At 52.7% G+C, this 18,063-nt stretch overlaps 1 long non-coding RNA gene across 1 annotated transcript in view; it reads right to left on the bottom strand.

Annotated features, from left to right (window-relative positions):
- Positions 1 to 270: 270 nt before the first annotated feature.
- LOC132423162 (uncharacterized) overlaps positions 271 to 18,063 on the bottom strand; it is a 30,107-nt gene continuing 12,314 nt past the window's right edge. Inside the window, exon 3 of the long non-coding RNA XR_009518943.1 lies at positions 271 to 333. This is a non-coding gene — a long non-coding RNA (uncharacterized lncRNA). The remainder of the gene's footprint in view (positions 334 to 18,063) is intronic.

Here is an 18,063-nt window from a genome sequence, read left to right as displayed (position 1 = left end):
TATGTATAATGTTAACATAGTATTATGTCAACTTAATAATGCCTACCATCTCCAGACAGAACAGTGCTCCTTTCCACTGTTCCTCATGTTGACCAGTTTGAATTCCTTCGAAGAGTTCTTTTTTTTTCTGCAAGTCATTTTCACATTATTTTTATGCATTTTATCTCATGAGAGAGGCCCTAAGCGTTCAGAGCTGAGGCACAAAAGGATACATCCATGTGTCTTGCCAACCCCAAGCAATTTATCCAGTTCAGGATACATTACCAAGTCCTTCTGAGGAGTCCAGGGAAGGGAGGTCAAATCTGGAGAAGAATCCTGGCTTGAGATACAACCCTATGGTAGAGAGACACAGAAATCAAACTGTAGAATGTCAGAGTTGGAAGAGACATTTAGAACAAGCAAGTCTCATCATGTCGTCTCTTTTACAGATGGGGAAACACAAGTCCAGAGAGGGAAAGGGACTGCTACAATGTCACACAGCAATTCAGTGTCAGAGCTGGGGCCAGAGCCCACTTCCTTTAATCCCAATCTTGGGGCTTTCTGCACATCACGTAAGGAGATAACATTCTCTACCACTGGGTGAGGAGGGGGCAGATCTCTCAGAATTATGGCTTGTCCTCATTTCACAGAGTTGTACTCCGACAGAGTTGTAAAGTTAAGAACTTTATAAACATTACCTTATTAAGGCTTCTTGGAAACCCAAAGTCACAGCTCCTCTGGGTCATGGGACATGCGTTGAGCATCCAGTGAACAAACAAAGGGTAATGTTACATTTTTCACTTCGTTTAGGAAACCTGGCTTCTAATTATAGGATTTGTTTAACAGTGCCGGGGTGGTTTACGAAGGCCTGGAGTCAGCCTGCAGTCCTCAGGGCTGCTGAGGAGTGTCAGATGGGCAGACACGGATGGGGTGGGGGTGGGTAGCAGGGAGGGGACCTCAGCAGCAAAGGGGAGAGAGGGATGAGCAAAGTCAACTTAAGCTGAGGCCTGGAGGGGGCTATTAATTTTCCCTAATCCCATCAACCAGGTTGCTCCCATTTGGAAATTATCTCCAATAACCCCACCCTGTTACCATAACGTTTCATATCTGGGCAGTGCATCAATTTGCTCTGTGGCAAGCAGGTGAGACAAGGACCACATAACTCTTGGGTTCTATGAACAACTGAGCCCCCTGCAATAGCAGTCAGGATTAGTGTCCCCCTCCCTGGGGAAAAATGGAATAGGAGCTGGCTTGATCTCCATGGTTATTTAAATAAATATATTTTAAGTAAGGTATTTTTTAAAATAAATCTTTATAAATTTTGTAAAGTACTATAATACGAATGTATTAGATGCCCTTAACACAAATAAAAAATAGAAATTAGAAGTAAAAATAGAAGTCTGTAATATTATATACAATAACTGTATATATAACTATAGTATAGACTATAACTCAGCCCCTTTAGTTAAGCTCATTACCTCAATGTAAATCAGGAAAAAATCAAAACCAGAAAACTACAATGAAGTAAGGCAAAATCACCCAAATTCCCACATTCTTGCAAACGGCTAACAGTGCATTTTCACGCACATGTGCAACCACACGCACACTCACACATGTTACAGGGTGTTCGTTGGCACCATTCAGGGTGCGATTACTGCAGCTCAATTGGTCCTCAGACTTCAAATGTTCAAGGCCCATATGCCTGTAAGGGCAGGAAGTCAGACCTGCAATGTAGCCACTCTCCCCAAGGTTCTTACCATCTTCCTCTTATGCACCCAGGGGTCCCCCTAGTCCTAACAGGTGTCTTGGGGGTGGGGTCAGTGTTGAGTCCCATCTGGTGCTATATCAGTGTGCTGACAATGATAGAAGGATATGAACGTCCAAGCAGAAGCTGGTCTTGGTGAGTCATATCCCAAACTGTGGGTCATGTTCACAACTCCCAAAGGGGCCACAGAGGTGAAAGCTAATATTCTCCCTAGACCAGGGAAGGGCTCCAAGCTAACCGCCCAGGGCCCTTCAACAAGGGCGAACCTGTCCCACTTCCTATCAGCATTTGTATACCAGGGAGTCACAGAATTTTTGAGGGCTGTGCCACACCATTGTCCCTCCCCTACAACCACTTTTCCCTGGCAATCAGCACAAAAGGTTTGTTACATCCCTCTCCCTGCCTTTCCCAGAAATACTCCCTTCAGGCAGTTCATAATGACCTTCTGTCCTGATCTGTCCGTGCAGTGGACTAAAGGACAGACAAAACACAAACTTAACCTCCAGCAGGGCACCTTACTACATCCACAATTACCCCTACACACAGACACATCATTTATTTTGTTATGGTAAAAATATGCATAACATAAAACCGAACATTTTAACTATTTTTTTAATTAATTAATTTATTTGTTTTTATTTTTGGCTGCGTTGGGTCTTCATTGCTGTGCGCGGGCTTTCTCTAGCTGCGGTGAGCGGGGGTTACTCTTCGTTGCGGCGTGCGGGCTTCTCGTTGCGGTGGCTTCTCTTGTTGCGGAACACGGGCTCTAGGCACGCAGGCTTCAGTAGCTGTGGCACATGGGCTCAGTAGTTGTGGCACACAGGCTTAGCTGCTCCGCGGCATGTGGGATCTACCCAGGCCAGGGCTCAAACCCGTGCCCCTTGCGTTGGCAGGCAGATTCTTAACCACTGTGCCACCAGGGAAGCCCCCATTTTAACTATTTTCAAGGGTACAATTAAGCTTTGAAAAATTGATTTGATGACAATTATAAGTACTTCTTCACTAATTGTCTCTTACTTACCTCTCAGAATCAAACTCTGTCAATGAAACAAAAACGTCTTATGCTCATCAAAGAAAACACATGGAGCTTGATTTTGTTTTTAATTCTTTTTTAAAAAGTAATTTTATTTATTTTTATTTTTGGCTGCGTTGGGTCTTCGTTGCTGTGCGCGGGCTTTCTCTGGTTGTGGCAAACGGGGGGCTACTCTTCATTGTGGTGTGCGGGCTTCTTATTGCAGTGGCTTCTCTTGTTGCAGAACATGGGCTCTAGATGCCCGGGCTTCAGTAGTTGTGGCACGTGGGCTCAGTAGTTGTGGCTCGCGGGCTCTAGAGCACAGTCTCAGTAGTTGTGGCGCACGGGCTTAGTTGCTCCGTGGCATGTGGGATCTTCCCGGACCAGGGCTCGAACCCGTGTCCCCTGCATTGGCAGGCGGATTCTTAACCACTGCGCCGCCAGGGAAACCCTGGAGCTTGATTTTTTAACAGCACTTTTCAAATCATATGTTCCGAATGATCACCTCTGAGCTGTGCCTTTCGGGTCGAATTAGCACGAAGTCAGGGCTGGGGGTTAGGGACAGGTTGGAGGTGAGAACATGAAGTGTGAGATAAAGCTCATAGGACCTCAGGGCTGGAAGGGACTTGCCAAGTTGTCATCAGCCTGTTTGCATTCCTCTAGCATCACAGAACTCATCACTTTACCAAGACAGCCCATTAGCCCATCTCATCCTTGAGCTAATCCACTGACTCAAAAAAGTCCTTCCTGCATAGCTCTAAACGCCACCTTCCTGAAGGTTCTAACCGTATCAGCTCAACCTCTTCATCGATCACCTGTAGAGGTGGAGCAGCTCTGCCCGGCCCCCTGAGTCTCCTGGTCTTCAGGACCCTCACCCTCCTGCTAGGGATTCCCTTGTCCCTGACTGCACACACCCTCTGAGGACACAGAACTCATCAAACACACTCTCATACCCAGCCCTTAACAAGAAGCTCCCCTCACCTCCTAAGATGTCTTATTCACACATACAAAGCCAGAGTCTCACTGACCTGTTTCCTCTGGGAGCAGAGGGATTTCACGGCTGCCTTGCCACAGTGTGGAAAGAAAAGCCACTTCACGCAATGGTTAATAGACGTAAAGCACTAGTAACTCCCAGGAGAGGGCACGGGAGGAAAGAGAAATGGCTTCAAAAATGTTTGAGACAGATACATGGACACTGAGTCACATATGGCTGCCATTTAGTCAGCCTTCTGAGACATTTTGGTGCCAGGACACCTCCCCTCCCAGGACCTGCCTGCAGGTTGCTTCTGTTCCTTGTTCTCGCCTCTGGTAACAGACCTTACGATAACGGAGACTGTTGGCTCACAGGGGTGGCCAACTCATGCTTGGCCAGGCACAGAGTTCTTGGGTGTTGAAATGGTGGGCCTTTCCATAACTCATACTGGTCACTTTTCTGTTTTCTTTTCTGTCTTGATGTAATATCTCTGATGCTACAGTAGCACAAGTAATAGAAGCATAACAAGTTTCACAGCCTCCAAAGTGGACTTTCCATAATTTCGATGGTTCCGTTGGGCTGGCTTTATCTTCACCCTGGGATCTGCTGGTGGTGCTTTGGAGTGTCAAACCAGAACACTGAACAGGAGCGGGGAGCGGGGGTTACAAGCCTTCCCTACCATGATCTTACAACCCAGGGGTGCGCTTGTGAATGGTATCCATCTTCTAGGTTCAGGAGGGAAGGGGATGACATGAATGGCAAGCCTGCTGTGTGCCAGGTGTGATGTCATAACCCTTAAAATAAATACCTGGCATTTACTGAGCACTTACTCTGGAGCTGCACAGGGCTAACTGCTTCGTAAGCATGGTCTCGCTTCGTCTTCACAGCAATCCTGGGAGGTGGGGGCTCTTTCTGGCCCCATTTTACAGAGGAGGAAAGTGAGGTTCACAGATGTTAAATACAGTTCCCATCCCCACTCCCCGTGGGAAGCAGCAGAGGCAGTACTGAGCACAATCTGGCTCCATATTTGACCCATCCCCTAGGACTGCAGGGGCAACACCAAAAGGCAGGACCTATGTTTCCCATTTCACAGAGGAGTAAAGTGAGGCTCAGAGCAGCAGTTGAAGAACTGTGCCCAGACCTCACAGCTAAGAAACAGCAAAGGCAGGAACAAACACACAGGCCTCCCGACAAGGGAATTCTTTCCTCAGAAGGAACAAAGTCAGGGTGAAGCTCCTCCTACTAGACTGGGAGCCTGTTAAGGTCAGGGACGGTGTAGGGTTCAGCACCCCACACCCCTGGAGCTGCCCCGTACAGGATGGTCTGAGGCCGTGTGCTGGAGGGAATCCTGCGCTGAGGGAGGGGAGAGAGAGGGAAGCAGTCCCATGTGGACCAGAGGTCCAGGGGACTGTGGATGAGAACGTGAATGAAGGTAGCTGGGGTCCAGCCAGCCTGGCCACAGAAGGGAAGCTCTGAGCAACAAGGCCACTGGGAGGAGCCCTCCTCCAGCCTCAGCGGCCACTCCTATGCCCACAGCCGCCGTCCACAGACATCTTCCCGGCTATCCCTCACAGGCACTGCAGGAGGCCTGGGGACTCATACCCTCCCCAGGGGGAGTTGTGCTCTCCACAATGAGCTAGACAACAAGCAAGTACATCAGTAGATATGTAAAATATAGGCACAGTCCTGGAGGGCAACAAGCAGGGACAGCAATAGAGAATAATGTGGCGGCCAAGTAAGCGTCTCCCAGAGGTGACTTTTCTTTATTTTTTTTGAGGTACGCGGGCCTCTCACTGTTGTGGCCTTTCCCGTTGCGGAGCACAGGCTCTGGATGCCCAGGCTCAGCGGCCATGGCTCACGGGCCCAGCCGCTTCGCGGATGTGGGATCTTCCCGGACCGGGGCACGAACCCGTGTCCCCTGCATCGGCAGGCGGACTTTCAACCACTGCGCCACCAGGGAAGCCCCCAGAGGTGACTTTTGAGCTGAGACCAGAAGCAGGAGGAGAAGCCAGCTATGGGAAGCTCTGGGTAGAGGGCACATCTGGTGGAGAGGACTGCAACTGCAAAGGCCGAGAGGCATGAAAAAACACTAAGGACCCTATAGGAGGCCAACGTGGCCAGAGCATAACGAGAAAGGGCAAGAGACAGGCGTTTCTCAGCACTAGGACTTCAGGGGAAAGGGAGCCCCAGTGGTGAGTCCCCGGATTCCCTCTCCTGCCCCGTCGCAGCCCCCTGTGTGACAGGCGCAAGCCCTCTGGGGCCCCAGCCTTCTTTGCACAATGATGGGGTTGGCATCCAAGGGTCCCAGCTTTCTGGAGAGAGGATTTCCTTCCTCCTGGTCCCCCATCCCCTGCCATTCCCACCACCTTCTGGACCCCAGGAGCCAGGACTGGCGTCTGCCCCGCTGGGGGTTCCCAGAAAAAAAATCTCAGAACTCCCACTCCCGTCCTGGGACACAGGGGCCAGGGAAGAGGGAGGAAATTCTCACACACAGCTTGCTCCCAGGGAGTTTGCTCATGTTCCCAGGCTGACAACTGGCAACCCTCAGAACTCCGGCCCCTACCCCCTTCCTCCCCCTCCTCTCCCTGCCTCCCGCTCTCCCCCGGCCCCCCTTCTTCAGCTTAATGACTTCCACATGGGCCTCTGGCAGCTGGAGCCAAGCCTCCCAGCATTGTCTGAAATCTCCAAATTTAGAAGAAATATGAAAATTGTCAACCACTCCTTCCTTAGGGGGTAAAAGCAACAGTCGGCACCAGGGGCAGGTCAAGGCGAGGCGGTCACGTGGCAGGCGCCTGGGCCAATGGGGGCCCTCAGAGGACTCAGCACCCGCCTCGCCCCAACACCAGGCTCGCCTCTTCAGCTCATATAAGGTAAAAGGCAGAGGGGCCTTTGCAGCCAGGGAGCGGTGGGCAAGGGGCTAAGGGGAGGGGGGCCCAGTGCCAACTGTTTAAAAGTGCCCCTGTGGCAGTGGCAGTGGCAGTGAGGGGTGCCAAAGGCCCAGTCAAGTTAGTTGAGAAACCATCCCCGAAACGGGCTGGCCCACGTCTCCAGGCCACAAGGAGCCACACTTGGACCAGACCCCAGGAGAGGTAAGAACCAATGGCAAACAGGGGTCTGCGAGTCATTGGCGGGGTCGGAGGTGGGGGGGGGGGTGCGCTCTGTGGTATCCTCCCCGGGGGGATGCTGTGTCCAGGGGCTGGTCCTTGCTCTCCTGCTAACCCACTCTGGGCCTCAGTTTCCTCATCCGCGCAGGGGCTGAACCGGATGATCTCTAAGCGCCCATCCTGCTCTGACCGATGTGCAGGATCTGTGGTCCTGTTGGCTTTGAGGACTCCTTGTGGCTGTGGTTAAATGGGGGGGTGGGAGCAGCGGAAGGGGACACCGTCACTGTCCCACCGCCTGAGCGTCACCTGAGTCTGGGCCCGTCTTGCTGGCTTCGCTATAGACAGTGCTTATTCCTTGTCTATGAGGTTTGATTTCTCAGCTCTAAGAGCCTGGGGCTCCTGGCAAGGAAAACTGTTTTCAAATAATGGTTTCAAGAAGCAAAGATGTTGGAGAAGCGATGTCAGCTCAGGTTCCAGCAGACAGGCAGAGAGGCAGGGAGGCCGGGGCTGGGACGCAGCCGTGGAAAGGGCACACTGGCTGGGGGCTGGGGGCGTAGGCTCCAGCCTCAGCTCTGCCTCTCACTACCTGGCCCTGTGGCCTTGGGCAGATGCCCTACCCTCTCTGGGCTGCAGTTTCCCATCTGTACTGTGAGGCCATCGGACAACATGGTCTCCATGCAGGATGTGGCTTCTGAGCCCCGTCTGAGCCGAGAGGGCAGCTAATGTTGGGAAGTTTCCCCAGGAGGCCCTGAGCTGAGTCTGCCATTTGACAACAGGCTTAGGGGCCAAGCAGACCCAGAGCCGGGGGAGCTTTGGGAGGTTGAGACTCGGGTGATAGAAGGGAGCTGTAGTGTCTGACTGCAGGCTTGGCCAAGGGAAGGGTCGGCTCACAGCCCTGAGACCTCAGGATGAGCCTGGCCCTGAGGCAGCCTCGGCTGGGGCTGGGGCTGGGGCTGGTCTCTAAATTCAGTGTACTAGGGGCTCAAGACCTTGGAAAGACGGGGACAGAAAAGACAGCAGAGCGGGTCAGGGGGATGAAGTGGTGGGGCCAGGGGACTCAGAGGAAGGCAGGGGACTTGCAGTGGGGAACGTGGGAGGCAGGGCTGGGTAGAGCAGAGGCCTGGGTCACAGCCGGCAGACGTGCAGGCAACGTGGCTCTTCTGCATATGCTGTGGCCACATCTGGGGCCCAGAATGGACACAGTCCTCCAGCACCAGCCTGCCCAGCACCCTCACCTCCCCACTTTTGGTTATGCAAGACCTGAGGCCATAAGAGTCCAAAAGCAGACTCTGGAACCCAATCCAATTGCCTGGGTCCCATTCTGGCTTTTTTACTTACAAAACAAGTGACCCTGGGGAAGTCACTTGCCATCTCTGAGCCTCAGCTTCCTCCTCTACAGAATAGGTATGGTCTTGGTTCCGACCTCACTTGGCTGTCATGAGGAGTGAGGGACACAGGTACCGAAGAGCAGGATAAATGGGGCTGATATTCATTACAATTAGGCCCTACTCCTCTTGTGAGGCAAGATGACCTTAGCTGTGTTTATAGGGAAGTGGGAATGAGACCTGGCCAGGAAGCACCCTGAGTTGCCTAAGAGAGAACAGGGTCTGGAAAGAGGCAGGACAGGTGAGTTCAGAGGTCAGAGGTTAAGGGGCACAGAAGAGGGGTCAGCTTGAGATGCTTAATGGGCTAGATGAAGTCTCCTTTCCTGCATTTATAGGGCATTTTGTGGGCAACGTGTCTCAAAGTGCGGTGTCTGAAGCACTGCATGCTCATCAACTGACAGGGAATCCTGAGTGGGGCCCAGGAAGCTCCATTACAAGCTCTCCAGGGAATCCTGAGCACATGGAGTTTTGAGAATACTGGGCTGTCAAGCAGCCTGGTACCCTCACAAACACAGCTGAGGTAACTGAACCCACAAAAAGAGAAACTGCTCTAGGCCACCTGGAGAGCTGATGGCAGAGCTGGAACAGAACAAGTCTCTGCCCAGCCCAGGCCTCTGTAAGGTGGTGCGGATAGAATTACACTGTGATGATGACAGTACAGGCCTAAGACCTTTATACAAATTACTTCACTTAATCTTCAGAACAACCCTGTGAGGTAGGTACAACTATTATCCCCATTGTACGGATGAGGAAACTGAGGCACAGAGAGGTTAAGCAGCTTGCATAAGGTCACACAGCTCGTGAACTATTAAACCTGGACAGCGTATGTGTGCCGGCTGCCCCAGCTCCTCTGTCCCCAGGGGTCTCCTACCTCCTGCCTTGCTCCTTGGACACCACACCCCACAACTCCTAGGGACCTTCCAAAGTACCTCATGAATTTGTATGGGGGATTTCCCCCCTGCCAGGTACTTGGCTGAATCTCTTGCATTATCATTTAATCCTCCCAGGATTACCCTGAGGAAGGAATCAGCATCACTACATCATCCTAATTTATAGGGAAAGAAACCACTGGAGCTTACCCAAGGTCACATGGCTAGGAAGTGGCAGACGGGATTTGAACTCAGTCTACAAAATGCATGCTTGTAGCCTGCCCACCAGGGCACCTCTGAGCACAATGATGAGGGATCCCACTTCGTAGAGGAGACCAAGGCTAAACGGGTGACCACACCAGAGCTTGAACCCAAGTCTTCTAGTTCCAAGGCTATTGCTCTTCCTTGAGCCCCACCACTGCCCCAGGACAGAAAGGAGTTTGCTTGTCACTTGTCCCTAGGATCCACATGGCAGCTCCTGGGGCAAAGTCAGCCCTTTCCCAGGCTGGCTTGTTCCAGGGAAGAGCTGACACATATAGCCCCGAGGAATACCAGTTCCAGGCCTGGTGCCGCCACTGACCCTCGGGGCTGTGTCTGATTCCCTGTGTGAGCCTTGAGAGTTAGGGGAGGTGGCCTCTGAGGTCCTCATCTCCAGGTTATGCCTGGGCCCTGCCTCAATAGTGATTTCCCAACTAAACAGTCCCTGGGACTCAGGGCCATGGGGTCGTGCAAAGAATTGTGATAAAGATTTTTTCCAATTATGGTTATTATGACCCTTTTTGTCCATATCTCCTGGGGCACATGAGCCAGAGTTTGTCTGGGGTTCATATCTTGAGAGGGACTGCTAGGTTCTGGCGTGCACACCTGTCAACCTCACAGGAAAGCAGATTATTTTCCAGAGTGGCCAAAGCACGTCACAACTTCCACCAGCAGAACGTGAGCACTCCCCTCCTTGACAACACTTGAAATTATCTGAATTCTTAAAGTATACATGTTACACATTTTACTCTGTTCTTATTGAATTTGTATAATTAAGAACGTAAGGAAGAAACAGAAATGCTGCAACACTACTGTCCACATGGGTATCTAGAAATTTGCCCTACATGCACCAAGTCGCAGGGTAGCCTGCAGGCCCTGGGGTGGGGATGGGCACAGCCTACGTGGCCCTCCCCCAGCCCAGCAGTATGCAGTGGCCACGGGCCAAGGAGAGGTTGCCTGTGATGGTCTGCAGGAATTCGGAGGAAAGAGCCCACAGTGTCTGCCACCTCCTAAAGGCCTGTCTAGACAGTCCTGGCCCCATGGGGCTTCACCACACATGGCGAGAGCCCGCAGAGGCCGGCCCCCTCCCCTCTTGCAAAAGAGGCTTGTTGGTGACAGTGCTTCACCACCAGAAACCTTTTCTCCAATTCAAAACAGAAATGCACAGCATGAGTCACCCACTCTCGTGGCCCATGGATCACCCACTCATCAGGCCCCTTTTCGTTTGGATGAGAAAACAGAGGCTGACTCTGGAGCCAGGGGCCTTTCCAGTATGGGCTGCATGAATCCTAGTGCCCAGGTGATGAGGGGACCAGGCGGGTCAGAGCACTGCTAGAGTGGGGCTAAGATGCAGCAGGCTGGTTGTTAAAGGTGCCAGAGGGGAGTCAGGCTGCCTGGGTTTGAATCCCAGATCTGCCTAATATCAGCTGTGTGACCTTGGGCATGATAAGAGTACCTGCCTCGTTAGATTATTGCATTGTCTGGATGAAATGAGTTAAAACTCATGAGGTCCTTAGAACAGTGACTGACACATAGTAGGTACTGAATAAAAAATAACTGCCAAAAGGCAGTTTCTTTGCGGGGAGGAGGTGCCGTACTGGACCCCAACTCTACCTTCCACTTAGGGGGATAAGCTGCCCTTGCTCCTTCAGAAATAACAATCGTCATACATCAAGTCTTCCCAAGCGGCCAACGCTCCATCCAGCACTCTCTGAGGTAAATAACATTAACCCTCTGGGAACTCAGAGGCTCAGAGAGGTTTAGTCATTTGCCCAAAGTCACACAGCTTGTAAGAGGCTCAGCTGTGGCTCAAACCCAGGTCTGGATGACTCCAGAACCCATGCACATATACTCTAGCACTGCCCCCCTGAGTCTGTGAGCAAAAGCTACTTCTGGTTCTACCCGTCTAATAGGAAAATTCTTGGCATTTAGGAAGGGGGCCATTTGAAGCACGATGCCTCCTTCTAGATTAGGCATTGTTATGGTAAGATATAAACAGAGCCCCCCCAACTCCCATCCCCACGCCTGCTCAGGGGCAAAAATGCAGACAGTTCTCACCAGTGAGCACACCTTACTGTGGGCTGAGTATCCCTGGGGGCCTGTTCAGTCCTGGGCTGCCCTTGACTGTCACAGCTCATCAGTTATTTGAGGATGGGGTAGTCAGCTAGTCCATTTCTGGAAGAAGCAGCCTCACTCTTGCACATTCCCGAGAGCCCAAACCAGCCACAAGCATAGGTCACCTCCTCTAAGGTCCTCCTCGGACCCAAGCCATGCACCAAGGGAGATGGAAAACACACTGGGCCCTGCAAACTTAACAGGGACACTGCTCAGCTGCCACTAGCTTTTGCCCCATACCCTCCTCCTCCTTCAGAGAAACAGGGATGGGGTGAAGTGTTCAGAGGGAGGCCGCCGCCTAGGGAGGCCATCCGTAGTGGCCACGACACCACCCTGGCTGGGCTGCTGGGCTCAGAGGCCACTGGTCAGTCTGCCTGGAGCCTGCCGGACCTCAGACATGTCACCCAACAACCCCACTGAGTCTGAAGGCATCTGACGAGATAAGCTGAACAAGACGGGGAGAAAGGGAAAGAAACAGGCTAAGACTCTAGCCCTGGCTCTATAGCCAACAGAGAAGTAAGTTCATCAGTCCCTTTGGGCACTTCAGGCCGAGATGCTCCATGATTTGGGATGAAAGGAGGACAGCTCTGGTTATCCCACATATGACAACGGATGCCCAGACTCTCAGGGAAGGAAAACCTGGGGTAGGGGTGGTCAGAGTAGCAGGGGCACACTTTGGATAGACCGAGAAGGGAGGAAAAGGCATTCCAGGTGGAGAGTTCTGTGTACGAAGGTAGGGAGGAGGAAAGACATTTTCAGGAGAAGAGCAAACAAGCCCACTTGGCTGTTTGAACCGAGAGCAGGTCGAGAAGCCCTGTAAGGTTTGAGGCTGGCAAAGTGGCAACAGCCTGGTTGCAGAATGGCTTTGATCGCCAGAAACCAAAGCCCCAGAAGATGGAAGAAGTGCTCCTTGACATCTGCCTCTGGGAGGGAAATCTGTACCCTCCCCCAAAACACCATCAGGCCAAGAGCCTCAGTGCAGGGAGAGAATTGGGAATTTGGGCATTGTTGACTCTGAGATGTCAAATAATGGGACAGGAGACCTTGGGGTGAGATTAGGAGGGGTAGTAAGGCTGAGGGCTGCAGCCATCAACTTTAAGATTTGAAGAGCTTTCTGGGGATCAGGAACTTGTTCTTTGTAGCCCAAAAGGACAGGGCTTGCAGCCCCAGAGAGGTAAAGGTCAGCGGGATATTCAGAAGGAGACTTCGATAGCCTGTCCAAAGAGAGACTAGGTGATTGGGAAGCAGTGAGCTTCCCATCACCAGAGGTATGCAAGTTTAGCAGGGACATTCTAGAGAGAAGTTCAGCATTAGAGGAGGTTGGGCCTCATGGCCTTTCCCACCACCAGCCTGGGACTTCACATCACAGCTTAGCTGCCCTGGGACAATCTTACAGGGTTGAGCCCCCCGGCTGCCTGGATGTCAGATTCCCAGCTAGGCATGACATCAGTTCTGCCCTGATTTCACACAGGGGCCTCTAGGGACCTCCCTCCCTCCCACTTCCTTCCACCCCTTCCACCCTTCCACTGCTGCATTCTGCCCTTCCCAGGGAGCACCAGGCCTGACCAGAGACACCTGGAGCCTGGTTGTGACACCAGGTCCCTGGGGGAATATTCCACCGAGCAGGAATGAGGCAGGGGGGCCAGCGTCCCGGGGAACCCTGTTCACATGCCCCACAGAGTCTGCATGGAAATTCCAGGAGGATCACAGGGAAGATTCCAGTTTAGAACAACATGCTTTATTTTTGTCCCCCTTTCTTTCCTGTTCCTCCTTTCCCCCAGCGGTGGGAGAGGTGGTCACAGGACGCTGGAAGACCAAAGCAAGTGTCCTCATTGGGCAGAATCACAGGAAGACCAGTGTGGAGAGATGGGGGTGCTGGGAAGAGAAGGAAAGGACCCAGATGGGCCTGGGGAGGTGGACACCACATGGGAGAGGGTGGAGGGGAGGGCAAAGTCAAGGGGATAACGAAACCTGGGCAGGGTGGTGGGCGGTGGGCATGATCATCGATCAGACCAGCAGGCATTCCTGGACACCCAAGACTAGAGTTACATTAGCTCTGGGTTCAAGTTGGGGTAAGAGAGTCAGCCAAGTTTCCCAGAATAGACAGTGGATATCAGGATTGGAGCTTCCAAGAACCTTGGGCACTAGGTCCCGGCCTTAATGGACTGTAAAGCTACAGAGTACTACTAAATCCATCTCTTCACCCTGGTGATCCTGGTAGATGTTTAATAAACACTCCTGGTGTTGAAACTCATAACAACCAAGTCCTGTTAGAGCTGAAAGGGACCTTTAAGCTCATCAAAGCCACCTCCTCGTGTTACAGATGCAGGACCTGAGGCCAATGATGGGGAGAGACTTGCCCAAGATCAGACTGCCAGAGTGGCCACCCAGTCCTGTGCGTCCTTCTTTGCCCCTTCCCTGCCTTCTAGATGGAGACTGTGGTATGGTCCTTACAGCCAAAGGAGGGAGACAGAGAAGAGGCAGTTACCCTGCCAGGACATAACTGTCTCTAAGAGGTAGTCAGAGGATAATGGCGTATCTTCAGTTCTGGCAGCTCTGCCCAGGAAGGTGCTTTTCCTGGCCAGACGTGGTCCCCAAAGTTGTCAGCTGCTGCAGATGGGAGGCCTCCTACAGAGGAAAGAGCTCAAGGCTGGGAGGGGAAGCCCTTGGTTCTTTTCCTGGCTCTGCCCCAATTCACCACATGACCTTAACTTGACCTGAGATGAGGTCCTCTCTGGCCTCAGTGTGCCCAGTGAGGGGCTGGACCCAACCAGCTTGGACAGTCAGAGATTTCATCCATAATCTGCCTCAGTCTCCTCCTCTCTTTCTCAGTCCATCTTAGCTTTTGCTTCAGAACAGGAAGTAGGTCAGGCACAGGAAGAAACAGCAGCCTGCAGATTCCCCTCTGCCTGGGAGCAGCATCCTCTATGCCCCACCTTTGCTTTCCAGCCTTGGAATTCCCAGAGAGGCAAAAAGCTGGGAAGGCCCTTATGATCACTCCAGTGATCGATCTGAGACCAGAGAAGTTCCGCAGATCGCTCAAGGTCACACAGCAAGTCACATGTAAACTCCGAGTGGGCCTTAGCTCTCCTGACACTCAGACCACACTGTCCTCCAGAATAATGGGCATGTAAGCCATCCTCATGTGAACCTAGAGACTGACTTACCTTGACATTTCAAACCCCTACATGGGGAGCCCACAATCTCTGCCCCTCTCTGGGACTCAGTTTCTTCTATCAAACAGGGTGATGGGGTGGACCAGATGTCTCTAGGAGCCCTTGCACCCCAGGACCCCAGGGTTTTCCAGTGTGGCAACCTCAGCCCTTTCTGCACAGAGGGTGGGCCTACCTAGGCCAGGAAACCCCACCAAGTCACAGCCTCCATCCAGCCCTGTCCCACCCCAGACCCCAGGGCCAGGCTTCATTGAGAACTACAGGCTCCAGCCCAGCTCCCCTGGAGGATCTGGATTTTTCTTACCATAAAAGGGCAAGCGTGCCTCTCTCGGTCCCTGCTGCCAGCCCCACTGGGGGAAAGGCTGAGCTATTTTTAGAAAACTCAAGGGTTTGCTCCTGAACTCAAGATGGAGCCCATCTGAGCCCGCACCGGGGGAGCCCCCTCTCCATCTCCCTCACCCACCTTCCCTCAGTCTTCCTCCCTCTTCGCCCATTGCTGTCTCTTCCCTCCCTCCTCATCTCTCTGTCTTTGTCCTGTTCTCACTCTCACTCCATCAATCCCCCTTCGTTTTTTCTCTCCCTCTCCTCCCCTCTTTCTCCCCCCTCACTTCTCCCTTCGCCCCAAATCTCCTCAGTCAGCTCCCCTCCCTAACTTCCCTCCCTCAGATCTTGTTTTAGGTGGTTGGAAAAGTAACATATCTGCACCCCCCACACACACTCTTTTCTTAAACACTATTTACAACATAAATTCCAAACATCCGCCATCTGGTTCTAGGAAGGGCCAAAAGATATTTAGAAAAGGAAGTCATGATTATTCCATCTTCAAGCCAAAGGAACTCAAAGGCCCTTCTCTCTCCCGCCTTCCTCCCAGGGACCTTTGTTAAGATCTGACCGATTAGGATCCTTCCGTGAGTGGAAGGGGTCAGTCCCAGCTGGGCCTCTGACCAGCTGCATCCCTTTGAGCTTGTTGCCTCTCCTCTCCGTGTCTCAGTTTCCTCATCCGAACAATGGGAACGCAACTAGGGTGCCTTCAGCACTAATGCTCTGAGGCTGCACGTCTTGCTGCACGAAATCCCAAGGTGTGGGTCCCTGGGGCCTGCCTTGGGCTGGGCAGTGAGGGTGAGATGGGAACAAGGAGAGTGAGAGGCAGCAGGGGAGCTCCAGCCTTAACCCTTGATGCCCGGTGCCTTTCACTCCATGGAGAGCTATGCATTCCTTCATGCAGGGGGATGGGATGGAGTCAAACCATCCCCCTTTATCTGAGACTGTGGACACCATGGAGTCCAGTCTTCTCTCCACCACATCATGGTGAGGCCCAGAGAGGGGAAGGCACTTGTCTACAGTCACACAGCATGCCTACAGGAGACCTGGTCCCTAACCTGCTGCTCTTCCATCCAACACCTTCCAGAAGAAACCAACATTTGCATTACCCAGAAAGCATCACCCAGCCCAGCAAACTGGAACCCTGGGGGTCTCAGTTCTTTGCAAAGTGGACAGGACAGAAGGGAAAACTAACTCCTTTATCATGATAGTTTCTTCAAACAGACAGCATACAAGGGAGAAATGCTGTGAGAAGTCCCTTGTTTCCGGGGACGCCCATTGCCAGGGTGCACACAGCCTCCGCTTACACTGAACATGCTCTCCCTACTCACAGCTCCCTTTCCATAAGGCCGCTTTCCATAATACACACTTGACAGAATGTCATGAGATGCTGACTCCGGCTGTCGCTCTGCAAAAAGGGTGCCATAAATAGTCTGGTCCTACAGGGGAGCCTGAAAAATGCATGCTGGGCTGCCCGGAGCCAATCGTGATCCCCACAGGCACGAACTAAGTGACCCTGAGGGACTGCTGTAACTCCTGAGAGCCTCGGTTTCCTCATCTGCAAAACAGGGTTAAGAGTGGTTCCTAACTCACAAGTGACTGTGAGGATAAAATAAGAAACCCCGTGTAAAAGAAGCACTTAGCAAGTGTGGAGCACATCGGAGGCATCCAGCGTGTTAGCTGTAACATGTATTGGCCATTGGTAGGATTACGGCATGTCCCGGTGTAAGCTGGGTAGCTGGGAGCTGTTACCACTGTCACTGTTATCCCAGTCTGTTCACATTGGAAGGTCAGGGTGATGGGGAGTCTTGGGGATCCTGGTCTCTAACCCCCACCCTCCCAGATACCGAGCTGCTCGAGGTTGGGCTTGGAATTGTAGGAACTGTAGGTCGCTGGCCGGGGTCTAGGCCCCTTTTCTCTCCCTCTCTTCCCTTCCTCCTGCATCATCTTGTGACAGCCTCAGACTGTGTTCCCAGGGCTTGCTCGAAAGTCCCCAGCAGCGACCTTCCCTGGGGAGGAAGTGGGGAGCGTGTGAGGCTGGTGAACTCAGCTGGGCTGTCAAGGGGGTGGGAGGGCGCTCTGGGAATGGAGACCCAGAGGAGCCGCACAACGGAGGGGGCATGGAAAGGGGCCCCACACGGCAGCTCCCACCCCAGCTTCCACATCTTCCCTAGATGCCTCTTCGGACCTTTGCCCTCATCCTTCCTGCTTCTCGTGCTCCCAAGCCTGTGCCTTTTGCTGTGGGCCCAGCCCCGTGCTCATAATGGAAGCTGCAGCCACTTATTGTGGACTTACAATGTGCAGCAACTGTGCTTGCACTTGACATCTACCTCGTTTGACCTTCACAAACAAGCCAAGGTTCAGAGAGGTGAAGCCACCAGCTCAAGATCACACAGCTAGAAAGTGCAAGGGGGGAGATTCAAACACATGTCTGCTGGACTCCAGGGCGGGTGTCTTCTCAGTTCTTCCCAAACATATGCTGGAAACCCTAGGGCCCTGGAGCCCAAGGAGAACACAAGCTATAGGACATGCACAAGGGTGAGAGAGCTGAGGAAGGGGAGCTGTGGGCAAAGAAGCCCCTCCAGAAAAAACCAGCGTAGGTGTGGGTGGGTGTGCTTGCATGGGGCCCCGACCTCAGCCATCTCCCACAGTAGTGCCATCTGGTTCCCAGATGTGGCCTCTCCCCAGCCCCTCGTATTTCTTGGAAACGAGCAAGGCCAGGAGAGGGAACAGGGGTTTTTGTGATGTCTGTGACGACGTGAGCTCCGTTTTGTGGTCATCCAGCCGACTGCTGCCCGAGCTCAGGAGACAGCTGGATTGAGCGTGAACAGCCCAGGGTTCAAGCTGGCCTCTGACACTCAGCAGGGGTTGACCGGGGTGCGTCGCAGAGCCTCTTTGAGCCTCAGTAAGCAAGGAAGCCATTCCTATCCCTGGCAGTGGTTTTGAGTGTGCCTTAAGTTACGGGAGGGAGCATTTTGCAGGCTGAAAGCCTCGTGCAGCTGGAAGTGGTCACAGGTGGCCCCAGGGCTGTCCCTTCAGTCTTGGTCACTGTGTGAACCCCGGATTTCCACCTACCCCTAAATAGCTCCTTTTCCACGTGCGAGGCTAG

This window comes from Delphinus delphis, chromosome 3 (assembly GCF_949987515.2).
Source record: "Delphinus delphis chromosome 3, mDelDel1.2, whole genome shotgun sequence".
Classification (NCBI taxonomy): domain Eukaryota; kingdom Metazoa; phylum Chordata; class Mammalia; order Artiodactyla; family Delphinidae; genus Delphinus; species Delphinus delphis.
Note: the sequence above shows the minus strand (reverse complement) of the source record. Positions and strands in the feature narration are given on the sequence as shown.